At 28.5% G+C, this 21,150-nt stretch overlaps 1 protein-coding gene across 2 annotated transcripts in view; it reads right to left on the bottom strand.

Moving 5' to 3' along the window:
- The window catches only part of LOC126738989 (cadherin-related tumor suppressor), a 452,924-nt gene that overhangs the window by 349,635 nt on the left and 82,139 nt on the right, over positions 1-21,150 (bottom strand). The window lies entirely within an intron of this gene.

The raw sequence follows: 21,150 nt of genomic DNA on the forward strand, positions 1-21,150 counted from the left end.
AGAGAAAGGCCTTTAACACGAAAAGTTATCAACTTTTCGTGTTAAAGCAGCACATTATGCAGCACAGATAGCCATGACTTAATGATAAACCGCCACATATACTGAAATCACTGGGGATGCATTTGAACAACAAATGGCAATATATCGTATATTAATATTGAAATGGAAGTTCACCAAGGTTGTCTCGTATCTCAAAAAAAATAGCTTAACAATAACACCAGAAACGGCTAAAACACCAGAAAGTGCAAAAACAAATGGCGTTTGTGAGTAACAACATAAGGTACGTAGAAGATCCTATAATTGTACAAAAATCCCAATAGCTGCAGACATTAAAAATCAGTCTAATGAAGAGAATGGGATTAGAGGTGAATGTGGCAAAAACTAATATATAAACATTGTAAGGAATAGTGTCACAGATTATTCCCAGCTGTATATACTTAACAGGGAAATAAACCATCAGTTAAACCACGCTAAAGAGATTAAGGAAGAATAGTAATAGTTAGAGCAGGTTCACTAAAGATGCGAAATATACTGCGTAATTTACGTTTATATTTCGAGATGAAACTAAAAACAGTAAAGTGAAAACATCATGTAAACATCGTGGTCACTAACTTAAACAGAGATAGTACGAAATAAAACTATAATTTATTTGGTATTTTAAAATACCAAATAAAATGCCAAAACTCCAATATTTTGAGTTTTTTAATCCTTAGGGCTCTAGAGCACTAAATTAAAAGAATCCAAAGAGCTTTGACTCTTTTGGACTAATAATAAACTTTGGAGTAACTGCTGCAACAATTGAGTAAATTGTGTCAATCATATAACACTATTGTGAAAAACCAAAGCCATTATAAAAAAATTCCCAATAAACCCAAGAATTTCTCAAATAAATTCAGGAAGCAACTGCAATATTCAGCCTTTTCGTATTAAGGCATACGTGCATTTTTGCAAAAATAAAATAGGAAATTAAATTCGCATGGGTTTAATTCGAACCGAGAGACCATATGCCCATATATTAGTTTAGTCCCTATATGGCACATAAATAAAATAAAATAGTCGGGCGGAAAAAAGAGACCCCGAGAGGTCAAAGCAATCGTATTCGAGCTGACTTGAAGTCGGTACACCTCGCGGCAATCTAATAATAATTATTCCTTGCTCCGCCATATTTTAATATGGCGGAGAGAGACCGTTAGACGTATCCATAAGCGTTGGACTTTCAATAAAATAATAAAGTTACACGTTGATGCGGCACCAGAGATATGGGTGTGACTGAAGCAGTACCTCTATACCAGGTATGCCCCACGGACGATATACTGGTAAGAGGAAGTGGTGTCGAGATTTACAGGTGCATTTTGCATGCCAGAGATGAGTTTTTTGTTTTTTTTTTCTCAGATTTTTGAAGTTTCCTATTATGGTTTGGGTGTTGACAGGAAGAAACCTTTACATTTTATTTGATAAAGTGCTTCATATTAGGTGTAATCAACAATATCTCTTTGCATATATAGGCATAACTTAAATGGGTATGATCCTGTTTTATTTATATTTCATTAGTCATAAGGGTTTACAGGTGCACTTTGCTTATAAATATTTAGGAAAAGCATTCCAGAAACGTCTATTGACACATGTTTTGAGTAAAAACAACTAATTTTTTCAAATTAAAATGAGTTTTGGTATGCATTTCTTTTAAATTATTTTGTATCCTATATGTACGTCTCTGTCATCATATTTACCTGAAAAAAAAAAAATATAAGTCATAAAATCAATTTATGATCTAACGTATATACAACATAAACCATAAAAACCTTAAACACCTGTTTTCAATAATATTAGTGTACATGTTGTCAAGTGTATAGGAGCAAACTGATTAATGTCCCATTAATAATTTAAGTACAAATAGTGTGGCCAGACGGTTGGAATAATAATTTTTTTAAGACGTTAACTCTTAATAAAATATGGTAATAAAATATGTATACTTAGTATTTATGTATTATTCTATGGGTAGAAGCATTATAATTTGTCTCCTTGGTCTCGAAAATTCAGAAAATTGAATTTTTTTTTGTATTTAGTTTTGTTTATATTCCTGTCCTCTCAAGGTGAATATTTAATGGAAAGTCCTAGAATTTTTAAAATAATTTTTACTAAAATTATACTATTAAATGAAAGATGAAGAAAATTATTTTAATTTTTTTTTAATTTGGGCTTATCTGTGGTTTTTCTACCATCTTTTGGTCTTTTTTCTTGGATTATAATAATTTGATTCTGCAGCTTTACAAAAAGTTATTTTGACATGAATTTTTCAAATTTAAGAAAGAAAAATTTAAGAAAATTAAAATTCTTTAATGATTTTATTTAATGTGAAAAAAATTGCTAAATAAGCATAAATGTTAATTAAAAAAATGCTTTGGATTATTTAATAAATAAATTCTAAATTTGAGAATATAATAAAATTTTGGTTTGATAAAAAAATTTTATGGGTTTATTCTCTGCTTTAAAAAAAAACATTTTTTTATATATTGTATAATTATAGCTTTTATTTGGCACTTCATTTTAAAATATCTTATTAGGAAAATACAGAAAGACAATAAAATAATTTTAAACGAGTTTTCAATCTGAGCTTTAAGTAACAATATTTACATAAATAAAGCATTTTAAAATAATTAATAGAAATGAAAGAGTTTGAGAAAAAATATCTTAAATGCATACATATATGGTTTTATTGTAACTATTTTGATTTTCTTTCAAAATATTTAATTATTAAATTCCAAGATTTAATTCATAGAATTCATAGAATAACTTAACAAAATTTTATAATTAGTTATCTTTTTAATTTAATGATTAAAAGAATTTAAAATTTTCTCAAATATTTAAAAACAGTTTTAAATAAACCTTTTCTTAAATATTTATAATTAAATGTTCCTGGAATTTGGCTTTTTGAACTTAAGCAAACTTAGATAATTGCAGAACTTAATTGCAGGAATCTGAATCACTTTAAATACCTGGAATAGTCTCCTAAGTACTCTTAAACTTTTTAAAATACTTAAACTCAATCTCGATAAATGTTGAACTTTGCCTCTTGAATCTTAATTAATTTGGGCATCGTATTTTAGGAATACGAATCAGTTTGAGTATCTAGTATAATATTTTAGGTACTTTCCCAAAACTAAAGTTATTTATTTGATATATAGCAGTATAGAATTTTAAAACTTAATCAGTAAGTGCTTATTTAAGAAATCTGAGGCACTTAAAGAGCCTGGAATAACCTTTTAAAAACACCCAATTCCTTTGAATGCAAATTAAGTTAATCCGTATTTTTTTAATAACTAAATAAATAATTTGAGGACTTTGTTCTAGCCTACAATACTACCTTGTCTAGACTTTTTATTGTAGATTATATAAAAATAAGACAATTATTAAATATTGAAATTCCCTCCATAATACAAGGTTGGGCAAGGCACATTAAGAAATAAATGAAGGCATTAGAGCTAATAGGTACACCTACGTAGTTTTTCAGCCGGTAATTATCTCTTGTCTTACGTAAGAAATATTGCTGTAAACTCGCCTTTTTATTTACTAAATGACCGAGTAACTTAATCAGATTAAAACGTTTTATTTGCAGCTTTTTATTGTTTGCTTTATCTACTTAAAAAAAAAACTTTCTCTAAGCCTTAAACCTAAAAAAAGCTCCTAAGTCGGTTACGAACAAACAACAAGCCGCCTTTTTTCTAATTGCCAATAAACGTCTAAATTTGAAAAATACACAAAAACGAGGTTAACACGCCATTTACGTGCCTAATGGTTTCTCAAATTTGAAATGTGAAAAACAGCGCCACTGGTTGCGTAACCTAAAACATGAGCCGCTGCGGGCGAAAATCTAAAAAATACTCGTATATTAGCACAAAAAAACCATTTGGGAAATTTAATTGTTGTATTAAGTCGGATTTAGTCAGGACAAGTTGCGAGAGAGTATGAAAAATGTCTGTTTTTTTTTTTAAGGAAAGTGGTTTTTATTTAACTTATGGTATTTTATTAAAAAAGTCGTTATCGTACGAAATTCAGTCAAGTAAAATTAAAAAAATTTAGTTTTAAAGTAAAAAAGCCTTTTGTTACAATAAGGGGAACCAACAAGCTCAACTTATTTTGAAGATTTTGGATTTTGAAAAAACTTAAAAAAACAATTTAAAAAAAAAGGTAATTTACACTTTTATTTCTATATTTTAATATAAATTGTTTTTCGTTACTTACATGTTATAAAAACAATTTTTTTTCAAAGAATTTGAATTACGTTTGCTGAATGATAAAAAGTACGTTTTCGTTATCTTTAAATACTTTTTAGATTTATATGCAAAAAAAAAAATATTTTTTAACAAATTTATTTGTTTATTAAAACTGCTTTAACTACTGTATTATAAAATTAACTATATGTAAACTTTAACTATTGAAAAATAAATTGCGCCAATTTTATGCACAATTACCGAAAGATAGTTAAAAGCTATGGGTCAGCATTAATATATTAAAGAAAATCTTCTATTTGTTCTATCTTATCTATTTGTTTATCATCAGTGCTGCACAATTTGTCTATATTTTATATTAGATTGGTTTTTATATTTAATTTATCTATGTAGCTTTTTTGCTAAAGGAAGATTAATATGATTAATATTAATATTAAGATACATACCAGGTATAAAAGTATCATTATTTACTCGGAATGGGCATGGACATTTAAGTTGGTATATATGATTACACTTAGATATTAAATTTCTTTTTCCTATTTATATGAATACGTATATTATCAATGTATGTAATCTATTTTTTTTTGTCTAGATATACTGCAATAATTATATAAAATAAGAAAATCATTAGAATTAGCAAAACTAAAACAAAAAATAATTACTAAAGAAGACCTTCAAATAAAATAAAGAAAAAATTAATAAAAAAAGGAACAAAAAATGTAATTCTCCAAGCCAATTTCAGGTAAACGAAAAATCGGAAAATTTAATTTTATTACATTTTTCGTTTTAATTTTATAGGCCTATAACGTCATTCATCATTTAACTAATTTTTTAAATGTGATTTTTTTTGTAACTAATTTCTTGTATCTAAATTATTTAAAAGTTTAAATTTCTAAGTAAAATATATATTATACATTAAAATTTTACATTTCTACTTATCGATTTTTGAACTTATTCCACATTTAAATATTTAACTTATATAAATTTTTTAGGGTCAATTAGATTAATTCGTGAAAACATATTATGGATTAGCCTTAATATAAAAATACTAACAATCTATTTAAAAAAAAAAGAATTAAATATTACATACATCGTAATAATAACTTTATTAAAAAATTTAATTTATCGTGTCAAATGCCTTCGAAAAGTGTAATAATACCGAAATCGTAATAATTTTTTTATCTTGGGACTAGTTTTAGAGGCTAATCAGTTCTAGTTCTTTCATTTTTCTTACATCTACATTCTCTACTTATTGGTATCATTCAAAAGGAAGGGAAAAAGATTTGAAAAGGGTAAAGGTTAAAGATTCTTCTAGTTTTTTCCAAAAACATATCTAATCTAAATTAGTGAATATTTCGAGGTCCAGAATACAAAATTTAGTGATTTTTATCTTTCGAGATCTTTCGACAGTTTCTAAACTGTCCTAAAGAAAAAAGAATCTTTATAAAAAAGTCTTGAATTTTCATTAAAGGAGTGCCTGTAAGAATCAAAATAATTCCTTTTTTTTATACATTATTTAAAATTTAAATGTAGATAACTTATGTGTACACTTATACAGTATGGTGACTTTAACTGGAATAAATTCAGTTAAAACTAATCAAATTTTATCTCGCAAAATTCCTGAGACCCGTCGATTTTTGTTTATTTTTTTTTCACATTTCAAGATAGTTTTTGTATTTTTTCACCTACAGGGGGGGTCCAAATTAACCCAAACTTTTTTTTTCAAATGGAAAGCCACTTTTTTTAAACTCTCATTGAAAAGAGCCCTTTTTCCTGATTAAATTGCCCTATTTACTTTTGTGATTATTTAAAGGAGAAATACGAAAAAAAATACCATTAAATTATTAAAAGTCTCGAAATATTTTGTGTTGGTAAATTTTTGGCGTGTTTATTTTATTGGTATCGAGACATTTCCTGACATTGTTGTAGTGTCACTGTTAAAGTAAATTTCAACCAGTTGTTAAATAAGTTAACTTATATTGAAAAAATGCCTTATTTATCCGAATCCCACAAGATTGAAATCTTAATGATAATTGATTATGGGGACAGAAGTCGTACTCAGCTATAAGTTGTCCACTTAGTACGGCAGAAATATCCAGATTTGCCACCTATTAACCAAGTTACGGTTAGTAAAATCGAAAGCAGATTTCGAGAAGTTAAGCACGTAAGGGATGTTTCAAGACAAAGGTCTTCTAAAATCGATGAAAACACCCAAATAAATGTATTGTTAGCGTTGGAAGAAAATTCGGTAACTGCAGCCAGAAGAGTAGCTCGCGAAAACTCTATTCATCATAAATCTGTGCTAAAAATTTTAAAAAGTGCAAACAAATGACCTTATAAAATGCAACCCGTTTAAGAGTTATTGGAAGACGATCCAGATCGCAGAGTTTAGTTCTGTGAATTAATGATGAATGCCATTGACGAAAATCGCATATCTTTGGAGTGGATCCTTTTTTCTGATGAGGCTTCATTTACCCTAAATGGCCATGTTAATAAGCAGAACTGTCGCTACTGGTCTGACGAGAACCCACACTGGGTAAGGGAAACTAATACACAATATCCCCAGAAAACTAATGTTTGGGCTGGCATAATTGGCAGGCAAATATTAGGGCCCATATTCTTCAATGATACTTTAATTGGGGAAAGATATCTAGAATTTCTTGAGCATGAACTAGTTCCAGTCCTACGTGCCTTATATCCGAGTCAGTTCGATCCAGATTTGTATGATGAAAGAATCTGGATGCAACAAGATGGTGCTCCCCCACATTATGCCCGTAATGTATGCCAGTATTTAGATGAAAATTCTCCAAACAGATAGATTGGTAGAAGGGGTGCAATCGAGTGGCCGGCACGTTCTCCCGATCTTACCCTACTTGATTTTTTTTTGTGGGGACATTTGAAAAGTCAAATTTATATGAGCAAACCAGGAAACCTAGACGAACTCAAAGAACGTATTAGGCAAGAAATCCGACAAATATCTCCAGAAGTGTAAGAAAATGTCAGAAACGAATTTTATTATCGTCTTGGGTTTTGCCAACAAGTAAATGGTGCTCATTTTGAGCATCTTATACATTAAACGCAACTTTTAATAGTTTAATGGTTTTTATTTTTTTTTTTCGTATTTCTCCTTTAGATAATTACAAAAGTAAATAGGGCAATTTAATCAAGCAAAAGGGTTCTTTTCAATGAGAGTTTAAAAAAAGTGGCTTTCCATTTGAACAAAAAAAGTTGGGGTTAATTTGGACACCCCCTGTAGGTGAAAAAATACAAAAACTATCTTGAAATGTGAAAAAAAATAAACAAAAATCGACGGGTCTCAGGAATTTTGCGAGATAAATTTTGATTAGTTTTAACTGAATTTATTCCAGTTAAAGTCACCACACTGTATATAGATTAATGAATATATCGAGTCTCAGTTGTCAGAATTTGCATTTTCATTACTGCTGAATATTTTTGAAAATTCGTCTAAAATTTAAAGGAATAAATGAAGCATTTAGTAAGCATTAGTATTTCAAAAAAATTGTCCATAATTAAAAAATAAAAACTATTTAAACTTATATTTAGAATAATAAATGAGTGGTAGGTTAATTATGAAAAAAAAATCACCAATACACATAAATAAAAATCATAGCACGAAAAATACAAATAAAATTGAAACAAAACCTAGATTAAAACTGTAAATAAAAAATATTTAAGCTATATATAAAATTGTAAATTTGTATATTTGAATAAAATAAAACTTATATTACATTAAAAATATAAAAGTTAAACTTATGAACAGATATGACTTCTTAAAGTACAGTTTTCTGTTAAATATAAAAACAGAGAAACCTAGTTTTTCACATTTATTATACTAAGGTTAGTTAGCGGAAAGAGTAATAGATTAAAAAAAAGAAAATATAAATAATTATATATATTTCAAGTGCAAGGGTAAACTTAACTAAGGGTAATAATACAAATTTTTCAAAAATGTTCAAAGATTTAACCAAAACGAGGATATAAATCAAATCATAGATAAAGTAGTGTCTACTATTCAAAATTTTAACTTATTACCTAATAACTTGACAAATTAAAATTTACAGATAAATTTTTAAAATTTTTACGTAAAAAGTAAATGTATTGTAATTTTTATTTCAAAAATACTCATAAGAAACAACATGGTTTCTCTTTCATACTTTAGTGAATGTAATAAATCACTGTAGCCAAAATTTAGCAATTTTTTATGTTTTGAGAATATTTGAAGATTTTCTTAAACTTGACTAAAGAAATTGACAAAGTCCTTATGACAAAGTCAAAATTATTACATTTTTATACCAGGAACACCCGCAAGAAATAATATAATTTTTCTCACATAATTTCGTAAATATATTAAGTTACAATAATCAAAATTCAGCAATTTTTTATTTTTAAGAGTTTTTAAAGGTTCTTTGAATCCTTACTAAAAGAATTAATAAAATTATTACGACTAAGTCAAAATATTTGGTACCAAAATATGGAGTCACAATAAGGAGAAATTAGCAGTTTTTGTTTTTTAAGGTTTTTTCAAGATCTTTCCAATCCTTAAATAGAGAAATTGAGAAAATCATTACGACAAGGTTAAAATACTTGAATTTTTATTATAGGAAAGCCTATGAGAGTAAAATATTTTTTTTTGATATAAAATAATGAAAATATTGAGTGCCAAAAGTCAATATTTTAATTATTAATTTTAAAAATTTTCAGCTTTTGAATAAATGAATAATCACTAAATATTTAAAAGTATATTTAATATGAGCAATTATTTCAGCATAAGCACTACAAAAAATTTGCTGTATGGTTTAAAATTTAAAATTGCATGTAAAAATATATGAAACAATAAACAAAATGACAAGTGCATACCAGTACAAACTATTAGTTAAAAAATAAAATTAGAATTAATGCAGATACTTAAACTACGACTATTAATATAAATGATTTAAGCTTAGATTAAAATTCTATAAACTAAACGAAACTGAATTTAAAAGTAATAGTGGTATAATAAGTTAAATTTAAGGAGATTTGTTGACAATTTATATTAAATTAGGTTTGTTACCTGCTTAAATAAAAATTTAAATTAATAAACTTGCTAAAATTACACGTATTAAAGGAAGTCAAAATAATTGAATATTTATTTCAGGAAGGCTTGTAATAAAGAAAATATTTTTTTCCTGTATAAACCAGGAAGTATATCTATTTTCATCAAAAAATTCTTAATTTTTGGGGTTTTTGTGAGATTTAACCAATTAGAATAAATTATAAGAATCCGCCAAAAAAAGTATAAATATTTTGATTCAAGTATATTAGTATAAGAATATATATTTAGTATAAGAATTCCTGTAAGAATCATAATTATTTTTGCCCATATAGACAAGTAAATATTTCTAGTCAAAATTTAATTTTTTTTTGTAAATTAATACTCTAAGGTAATTATGGAAATTCTATAAAATATTAAGCGATATACTTAAATGCAACCTATTATATATAAAAAAAATAAAATAAACACAGATACCTTTAGTGTGCTAATATTAAGAGTGCAAAATAAAATATTTAATCAAATGCTGAATGTTTATAAATTAAAAGAAAAAAAAAGACACATGATGGGTTCAAAACAACGAACGATCGCATTAAAAATTGCCACATACAAAACGTGGCCATATAAAGGACCCATTAGACTATTTTTTTTTTAAATAAAAACAACATTCCAAATTAACTCTTCCTACTTTCAAAATATACTTTTCTACTTAATACCACATAACACAAGCCAATATAACAGTACAGGACCTTGCGTAGAGCGCAATACACCCGAAGGCATTCCAGGTAATTATCGTTAGTTACAATCTAAATTAGATATATCTATAAAGCTTTTGTTTTCTATTAAAATGCCCTTTAGGCTGCCCATATTCCTGGCTTAGTCAACCGTGCAGCAGTCGTATAATGGACTGTAATGATACCGAGATTATTTTCAGTATTTATTAAGATTGTGTCGCGTTTCAAACGTCCACTCTACTCGTAGAACTAATAGGTGATTAATACCTTTTGAAAAGGTTTTATAATTTAATAGATCGCTTGACTATTTCCTCGTTGCGTTCAAATTTGCTGTTTTTATACTGTTATTAAATAGTTTTTATGAAGAGTTTTAAAAAAATTCCTTAAGCCTTATACGTATCACATGAACCCTTACTGACGTGGTAAATTGGATAAAAAAAATAATTTTTGAAAATTAATCGTAGCACTGCCCCACATGCTTTGAATATATAAACGTCAAAATTATCTTTCTATTCTTTATAGAATCAAAATTATGGGCAATTTACTTTGAAAAGTTGCGTTTTTCGGCACGATATCACGAAAGGGAAACCCTTGAATGCATTAAAAAGTAACCTGAAGGGTAAATGCGCACGACGTAAAAAACATTAAGTATCAAGCGGAAAAACAGTCACAAAAATGAATGAAATAAATCGAGTAAATTAGCGATTCCAAAAAAGGGCACGGACAAATCAGTTTCTTGACTCCTGTCCGTTAATTTTTCTAAAATCCGTTTCGAAGTTACGGTTCAGTAAGTCAAAGAAATGGCACCACGGACGGCACCACTATCTATTTCTAATCTGATTTGAATGGCTTCACATGCCGGTTGATCTTATCTACCAAGAGACCAGGGATTATGGACGGCCATCTTGATAAAAGGAGGCGAACGAAGAGTTTTCGGTTTCCTACGAGACGGGGAGACGATGTGGGCAGTCAATAGACAAATCGACCTGTTTTGTTAACGTTTTGTATGTGGCGGTTTTTAATGCGGTCGTTCGTTGTTTTGAAACCATCACGTAAATATTTTTTTGGTTTTTTTTGCTGAGCTTTTGTAGGATGTAAGCAATCTCGTTGAATATAATAATTATAATAAGAACATAGTTCAGTGCACTCAAAACAAGAGGGGAAAACAACGAGTTTAGGAATTATGAGAAGAAGTTCTGCAAGTTGCTGAAAACTAAAATAAGAATAAACCAATGAAATGCCAGATAACAAAGCATAGGAACTTACTAATTATCTCTATGGAACTAGAGCGAACAATACAATAATAATGCAAAGTGGTTAGGAAGAAGATGAGAATACAGACGTAAGAGAAATGAAAGAGCCTGAAGTAACTGAGAAACTAGTCTAAGAAGCACTCATTACCAGGCAAATAAAGTCCAATATAAAAAAGCAAGAAAAGGTTAGGATTTTATGAGCTGTGCAATACTTTCTCATAATCACATTAGACAGACATCGGATCGCTCTCTTGTGTAGGATAAAATCATTATTAAATAAGTATTGTGTGTAAGTAAGATAGAAACACAAACTAAACCTTAACTGGGACAAAAATAAACATTTCCCGTCATCTCAAAATCAACCTCTCCGACTACCAATCTTTTTTTTTTTTTTTTAATGGTTTTGCTATTAGGCAACTTACCAGCACGATACTACTACCTTAAGAGCATAATAATTTGCTGATATTTTTTGTGTGTTATAAGCTTATTGTCAATCAATATACCTAAGAATGTATTTTCGTCCAGGCTGTTTCTGTTTTTTTTTCGTTTCTTTTGCTCTTAAGCATTTTACCAGCATGATACTACCACCTTAAGAATATAATAATTTGCGTTTAAAATTCACGCTATTTCTTGTTTTAAATAATATCTCTGAACTGTAGAATTTCGATTATTTGTATTTGTGTCGGGACAAAAAATAATAGCATCATCCGCAAACTATCTAACAAATTCCCCCGTAATTTTAAGATAGGCGATGTTAACATAAAATAAATGAGAAATAGAACTGGTCCAAGAATTAATTCCTGGAATGAAGCCATGGAACACAATGAGTCACGAACTGCTACCTTGAAGAGACATCATCCACAGTAAGAGTCTGCACTCGACCACTGAAGAGCTAATCCCCTGGACTTGTACCCTTCAACATTCCACATCAATATCTCATGATTAACACAGTCAAATGCTTTGGTCAAGTCACAAAACGTTGCCGTAGCAGCATCACCACTGTTGAAGGTTAAAAATGAGGATTCAAGGAATTTAAGAAATGAAAAGATTGTATGTGATGTTCCCTTGAGACTTTGAAACCCAAATTGCTGCGACCTAATAATTTGTTTCTCGTTTAAATATGACATAAGTCGCTTTTTAACTAATTTCTGTTTCTTCCTTTGGGAGAAGAAGGTAATTCTGAGACTCCTTTCTCAAACAAAGACATAATTTTAGCCACCTTAAGACACTTGCAATATTGGTCAGTATTCACAGACACCAGACGTATTTTTACTCCTTATCACCCTCAAAACAGACTCAAGTAGTCTAAGTCTAAAAAACATTGACCTGATATTGTACAACTTATAGTTTATTAGAAACTATTTAGCCCATTAGGTTCAATATATATTTTCACAATAACAAATTATAATATCGCGCCTTACAAAACTAGTAAAGCAAAGGAAACTGGCTTGTTTCTACCATAAGGCGTATAATACTTAATTCGAATGCAAAAAATACTAAATACACCCTTCTTCTACAACTTATGCAGACCTGAGAATCAGTTATTCAAGTATAAACGACTTAACATTACTACCACTGAAATCAAGATCAACCTCGGTACGAAGGAACATGACTCAGTTAATCTTGATTTCAAAGATCTATATTTATCCTCTTTAGTTTTGTTTAGTTCTGAACCCACTGTCTAAGACACTAAATAGATCTGGAATAGGATACACCCTGAAATACCAATAAGGCGCACACAATAAAATTTCATCAGTTGTAAATGGATGACCTCAGAGCTTATGCTTCCTCACATGAAAGCATCTCATCTTCCTCACACGAAAGTACATCAAATAATATCAGTGTAAAGTTCAGACTGGATAAATTCAAGATCATAAATATGAAAAAAAAAGTGTTTACCGGTAAACATACAATAAAGGATTTGAGAGGCTCACAGCGCGAGTATGACGCGAGAAGACTCGTACAAGTATCTTGGATAGGAGCAATCTGAGGGAACTAAATGAAATAAAATAAAGAAAAAATTTACAAAAGAGTATCTCGTAAAAGGCCAAGAAATATACAGGGCAAATCTAACCAGCAAGAACAAGTTCAATGCTCTTAACATCATGACTATACCAGTTCTCACATACTCTTTTGGACACATATGAATCTCTGGACAATATCATGAGGAGAACCGAGATGACTCTATACCGCAAATACTATCCTAAGTCAAGTTCACCTCCTCGAGATACGAGAGATATACAAATTCCCTTTTAATAAATGAATTTTAAGTAAGAATTTTAAGATACTAACTAGAAATTTCCAGAAAAAAAACGAAATCCCCTGATAGTAATTAGAAATTTCCACACAAGAAAAATTAAAAAAAAAAACGATGATTTAAAAAAAAATACAAAATTTATAAACATTTTCTGACGGTGATAGACGATGAGTACTTGTACTTGTACTTGTACAAGATAAAAATTAAAAAAAAATTACATGATTACTATAATGTAGAAATATTTTGACCATTTACTTGACTGATTCCATAATTCCTTAAATTAAGGAAAAACCCACCTTTTTTATTTTAAATATCGACCTACTTATAGACTTCATTGCCCTGAAGTAGCAAATAGGCAAAAACACGCGTTTTGCAGTCTAAAGGAAATAAAAAACATTCTTTTATAGAAATGACTCTGATATCCATTTTAGTTATGCGATTTATCTTATCTGACTATTTATTTTACTACAATTTTTTTTGATCATTAAAGGGTTTGGTTAACCTTTACGTCTAAATTCTAAATAATGACCTTTATTATTAATTGCTACACCACTTACAGGCATTTTCTTTTGATAAACTATGTTCTTCTACCCAAAGAATAAAACTAGTTTTTTTGGCATAGTTTACAATAAATTAGGCAACACACCCATTTAAATTATGCCGACTTTTAATACTTTCGAGTAACTTTTAAGAAATGCTAAAACTACAGTGTACTGACAAATTTCGTCTCATTAAGCAAAACCTCTAGCCTATGAGTAGTCAGGACCCCAATAAAGTGAAAACTACAAAAAAAAGCTTTTTAAGCCGGAATTTTCACATAAAGACAGGAAACACAGAAAAAGTACTCCCTCTCATTTGTTCGGTCTGTTCTTTCACATTCAACCTGAAATTTCCCAGCCTAAGACCCAAAACAGTTACCCAGGGATTAAATTAAAAACAAAAAAACCAACATCTAATCGAATAACAAACGATCCCAACGATATTTCGACTTCGAAGGTCGTAGCAGCGATTCAAACATAGAAAAGCGACTCTTGAATTTTTCGATGCCAGCTTGAACCCGATGGCACCCCGCGGCGCGACATTAGACCAAAACGTCTATTTTGGCACCCAGCTGCGATTTAAAATGAAGTCCATTTATTTTTGGTACGATTTGAACATTTTTTTTCTCCTCCTCCTCCTCCTCTTCTTCTTCTTCTTCTCTCCTTCTTATGTACGGTTCCGTTGGTTTTTCGGTACCCGAATGATATTTGTTTCGTGGGTTTTTAAAATTTAATTTTTTTCGTCGGTCGGCGGAACAGGTTGAGCTCTGTTTATATAACCTTGGATGTTTTATTTATTAGATGGTTATGTGGTTTTATTACGCAATAAGAGTAATGCGGATTGGTTTTATACATTGACTAGTTAATTTTTGAAACACGTGCGTCGAATATTCGTTTTTTAAGTAGGTATAATGCGAAAATTGGTTTTTTAACTTGTTAAAGCAAGGTGTTTCTCTGTTCCAGGCTTTTGGGAAGTCACTAATAACTATGACAGTCACTAATGGAAGATTTAGTTTCTTTTTAAATGAACGTAAACTGGTATAATTTAGATAAGGAAATCACCTCATATTCCATAAAATCCGTAATAAAAACCATCTTTTAAATACCATTTAAACAGAGAAAGGTCAAACGTTAACAAAACCGCGATTAGGTAACACGAATTCTTCATGTGTTATTGACTCTTCGTCTGACATCCGATCTTAAATTCACACTCGACTTAATTTACTACTTTGCATGTAATAAGCGGACTCTTCGTCGCATAAAGAAAAAAAGCAATTATTGTAAACAAGGCGATAACTTATAAACATTTAAAAAACCTAAACAATAATAAACTAGTTACCGAACTAATTGATTTGCGACTCGCGATAAAACGGGCTCCGCATTAAACTAATTGATACTTCAATAATTGTTTTATTGATAGCAAGTTGGGACCAACGTCCATTTAAGTGCCAATCGAAGCTAAGCAGTACCAACCTCCTGGTGGTTTTATATGAATTTTATAGCAAATATTCGCGATAAGTTAAAAATACAGGTATAAGTAGAGATAGTTGGTATATTTTAAATGGTTTCCATCTTGAAGGAAGGCTTTATGCAGGTGCTAACTGTTTACACTGTAACATTTTGTACCGGAAAGGGTGTAAATTATTTGACGAATTAAGTTTGCGATATGCCCGCTTATTGAAGATCATTAAAATTCGATGTGCGAGTAAGTCAGTAACTTTATGAAAGTATTAAAGGAATTTCAATTCTTTCAAGTTTTTCATTAAAAATGTCTTAAGATTTTTTTTAAGGCCCACTAAGTCCAAGAAATTTATTAGTATTTCCAATGTACTAATAGAATTGGAACAAACACGTGTTTCTCTCACCAGGTAAGCATCTTCAGAAGAAAGAAATCATAAAAAGAGTGCAATATTTCGTCATTATTCCTATAAGTATTCTAAAAGAAAAGTGAAGTTTCCATCTTGAAAGAAGGCTTTGTGCAGGTGCTAACTGTTTACACTGTAACATTTTGTAACGGAAAGGGTGTAAATTATTAGACGAACTAAGTTTGCGATATGTCCGCTTGTTGAAGATCATTAAAATTCGATGTGCGAGTAGGTCAGTAACTTTATGAAAGTATTAAAGGAATTTCAATTCTTTCAAGTTTTTCATTAAAAATGTCTTAATATATTTTTTTAAAGCTTACTAAATCCAAAAAATTTATTAGTATCTCTAATGTACTAGAGGAAATAGAGCAGACACGTGTTTCTCTTACCATGTAAGCATCTTCAGAAGAAAGAAATAATAAAAAGAGTGCAATATTTCCTAATTATTACTACACTTATTCTAAAAGAAAAATGAAGTTTCCATCTTAAAAGAAGGCTTTATGCAGGTGCTAACTGTTTACACTGTAACATTTTGTACCGGAAAGGGTGTAAATTATTAGACGAATTAAGTTTGTGATATGCCCGCTTGTTGAAGATCATTAAAATTCGATGTGCGAGTAGGTCAGTAACTTTATGAGAGTATTAAAGGAATTTTAATTCTTTCAAGTTTTTCATTAAAAATGTCTTAATATATTTTTTTAAAGCTTACTAAATACAAAAAATTTATTAGTATCTCTAATGTACTAGAGGAATTAGAGCAGACACGTGTTTCTCTCACCATGTAAGCATCTTCAGAAGAAAGAAATAATAAAAAGAATGCAATATTTCCTAATTATTCCTACACTTATTCTAAAAGAAAAATGAAGTTTCCATCTTGAAAGAAGGCTTTATGCAGGTGCTAACTGTTTACACTGTAACATTTTGTACCGGAAAGGGTGTAAATTGTTAGACGAATTAAGTTTGTGATATGCCCGCTTGTTGAAGATCATTAAAATTCGATGTGCGAGTAGGTCAGTAACTTTATGAGAGTATTAAAGGAATTTCAATTCTTTCAAGTTTTTCATTAAAAATGTCTTAATATATTTTTTTAAAGCTTACTAAATCCAAAAAATTTATTAGTATCTCTAATGTACTAGAGGAATTAGAGCAGACACGTGTTTCTCTCACCATGTAAGCATCTTCAGAAGAAAGAAATAATAAAAAGAGTGCAATATTTCCTAATTATTCCTACACTTATTCTAAAAGAAAAATGAAGTTTCCATCTTGAAAGAAGGCTTTATGCAGGTGCTAACTGTTTACACTGTAACATTTTGTACCGGAAAGGGTGTAAATTATTAGACGAATTAAGTTTGCGATATGCCCGCTTGTTGAAGATCATTAAAATTCGATGTGCGAGTAGGTCAGTAACTTTATGAGAGTATTAAAGGAATTTCAATTCTTTCAAGTTTTTCAATAAAAATGTCTTACGATTTTTTCTAAGGCTCACTAAGTCCAAGAAATTTATTAGTATCTCCAATGTACTAATGGAATTGGAACAAACACGTGTTTCTCTCACCAGGTAAGCATCTCCAGAAGAAAGAAATCATAAAAACAGTGCAATATTTTCTAATTATTCCTACAAATATTCTCAAAGAAAAACGAAATTTAATAACTTGCATAACTAATTTTGAACCATGTCAGTTATTGAAAAGGGAAACAATACGTAAGCCAAGAAACGTCTAAAAGAATATGTAGACCTATCGAAGGCCTGTGATACCTTACTTATGGCGCTTTAGAGTTGTGCCGTATCTACTGTTGTCAGTTATTGATTCAGATAACTGGATTAAAATATAATCTAGGTAATTGTGAAAAAAAAATTGACTTCTTTTATTGAAGTTCCAATGTTAATTTTATATTTTTGTTCCTTCGTAACCAATTAAGTTTTTTTAAGGATGAAATTAAAATGCCTATAGGATTGATATTTCTAGATATTAATTGGTTATATACAAATTATTAGCCTTATACTAAGTTATTATTTTAACTCATATCAGAGCTGTAGCTTATTAATTAATACAATTTCATTACAAATTATTTGATTTAAGTTCGAAATTTTAGACAGTAGGTAAATACTTAAAAACCAACAAAAATATTTTAGATACTACGGGACAAATTAAAAGAAAATTCAGATATTTGCAGACAAAAGGCATAAATTTTCAATAATAAGTGACAATGTTCTGAAGTCGACATTTCTATGTATTTACTTGAAATTTTGGAATACCAATTAAAAAATTAAAAATCCAGGTATTAAAACAAAAGATGTATAATGCCAGATAATTAATGGAAATTTATAGTTTTTATGTTATTCAAATGTTATATTTTTGTATATAACTTACGTTTTTTGTTATTTTTTAAATAGTTATTTATCCTATAAATAATTTGTCTGAAATAGTTTTTTTTCTGAGGAACTTGCAAAAAAAATCAATATATTTGGGTTATTAGTACAAGAGTGTCTATTTAATGGAAAATTTTTATAAAATATAAAGTTTTGCAAATTTTTATTTTTTCTTTTGCTTTATGCGCTATTTAAGTGAGAGTTACTCCATTTTTTTGTCAGTACAATAAAATGCAGTAAAAAAATATTTAGTTTTTATTCAAATAGTTAACCTTAAATTCCTTTGAAGCTATAGTTGCTTCTGAGAGTAAGTTGTTACAATTTTTTAAATTCCTTGTTGACTTTGCAGTTTATTTATTTGTGCTAGAATTTTTTTTTAAATATTTTTAAGAATTTTATAATTGCAAAATACAAATATCCGATTTTGAAACACTCGTGAATATCTGGAATTTTTGTATTTTGGAATTAAGGATTTTTTTTAACCTTTTATGAGGAGTTTATAAAATAAAATAATAGTCAATATATTTGCATTTTAAGTTCTAAAGTCTCTGTAAGAATCAAAATATTATTAATTTTTTATTTTCTATTGACTTTTAAATGCTTTTTTTTGAAGAAACTATGAAAATTCATTGCAGATAAAAAATATTTTAGTTTTTATTACAAGAGTACATTTTTTTCTTTTATAGCAAACTTTCATTTAATATCTGGAAATGTCGAGTTTTTTAATTTATATCAAAAAAAAATTTCAAAAATATTATCTTTGGAATAAATTAAGTAAGTTTAAATAAATTAATTAATATTTTATTAGTAAGTGTAAAATTAGAAAAAAATTTTTCAATAGATTTTTTATTTTTAAAATTTTTTCTATTTGAAAAAAAAATATTTTGAATGTTTTCTTTTATAAGAAATTTTGGTTTTATATTTGAAAATTTCAAAATTTTTTTTAAAGTTTTTTGACTTTTAATACACAATTTAAATTTGAAAAATTCCCAAAATTGATTTTTTTTCAATGCAACAATTGACCTTTATATGCCTTTAGAACTATAGTTATATGTTTTCATTTGAAAAGAATTATTGACCTTCGAATGCCCTTAAAGCTTCTAGAGATGAGTTTTTTGCAATTTTTGGGATTTATAATAATCTTTATTTAGATTTATAATAATCTTTATTTAGCAAATTGCTACATATAAAAAATACAAAAAGGTTAGAAACGACAAAAATTAAATATAATAAACAAAACATGGGCATAATAATATAATTTTAAAATATGTACTGTTAATAATCAGTTAAAACTATTTATATTATTACAGATTTTTAAGTCATTAGGCAATTTATTAAATTTGAGCAAACCTTTATAGACCACGGAATTAAGCATTTGAACGGTGTTATACTTATAAGCTAAAATAAAATCAGTACAATTCCCTAGTATTATAATTATGGACATCACGAAATATCACTAACTTATCACATATATAATTAGGTAAAAGGCCTTTCTTCAACTTAAAGAAAAAACCTGAAAGTGGAAGAATACCCAGATTGAGGAATCGCCAATACAGTAAGTAGATATAAGCATTGATGGTTAAACTTATGTATGGTATGCTCGAGTCTACTCTCAAGCATACCGTTAAGTTTAACCATCAATGCTTATATCTACTTACTCTATTGGCGATTCCTCAATCTGGGTATTCTTCCACTTTCAGGTTTTTTCTATAAAATTACATGTGTAATATGTAGAGTATCATAAACCAAGATGCCAAATGAAAATATTAGGACTTACGAATTGAATTGGCCTTTTCTCGGGAACACAAAACTGGACACTTAAACAAAGAACTTTGAAAAAGTTGGGATTTAACTACACCATATAATCCTGTACTATTGCAGTATGGCATTTAGTATCCACAAACTAAAATTAAAAGAAAATAAACTGTAACAAATTTTCTAATTATTTTCTTTTCTTTTAATATAGTTTTTTATTTATTTAGAATTACTTTATCTGTTAATATAGAATTTAAATTTGAAAAATTTATAACATTGAAAAAATGTAAAAAATTTATGTTTTTTTTAAGCATTAAATGACCTTTATATGGCCTTAAAACTATGGCGGGAAAATTGCTTCTTTTGTTCATTAAAAAAATACATATTTTCATTTAAAAAGAGCAAATAACCCTTAAATGCCCCTGAAGCTTCTGAAGACTTTTTTTTTTCAATTTTGGCGATTTCTTTGTAAATTTTACAACCGATTTTTCTATGTCTAACTAAATTTAAAATAACCAATAAATATTATCTTAGTTATTGTTAAGAATCAGAATTTTTCCTTTTATAAGAAATTTTCATTTAATACTTGGATTTTTTTTTTACTTCTTTACTCTTTATCTTTTAATATTAAATTTAAATTTGAAAAAATTCCAAAATTAAAAAAATGTGTTTTAAATGAGCGTTACTTCTTATTTTCGATGTAGAACGTGTAAGAAAGTTCGCTTGAGACTATGGTTGCTCTAAAAGCTGAGTTTTTGTAATGTATAAGATTTTTGAAGATTTTGCTGAAAAAAAAAACGAAATTGCTTATAAAAATAATTACATTTTTATTACAGCCATAACTATTGCCTGTAAGAATCGATTGTTTCATTTATATTTTATCAATGTTTTTATCATATCCACCTAAGAAAAAGTCAATTCTATAAATGAGTTTGCCGTAATATGATCGTCAGAACAGATATGGAATGCTGAAAGCACGTTTATGAAGACCTATCTAGAAACCAAGCCTAGCTAGCGATATCCAAACTATCAATAATTTCATAAAAAATCAATCCAGTGCACTAAAATAAAATTCACCCAAAGTACCTCGTACTAAA

Source organism: Anthonomus grandis, chromosome 7 (genome assembly GCF_022605725.1).
Source record: "Anthonomus grandis grandis chromosome 7, icAntGran1.3, whole genome shotgun sequence".
Taxonomy (NCBI): Eukaryota; Metazoa; Arthropoda; class Insecta; order Coleoptera; family Curculionidae; genus Anthonomus; species Anthonomus grandis.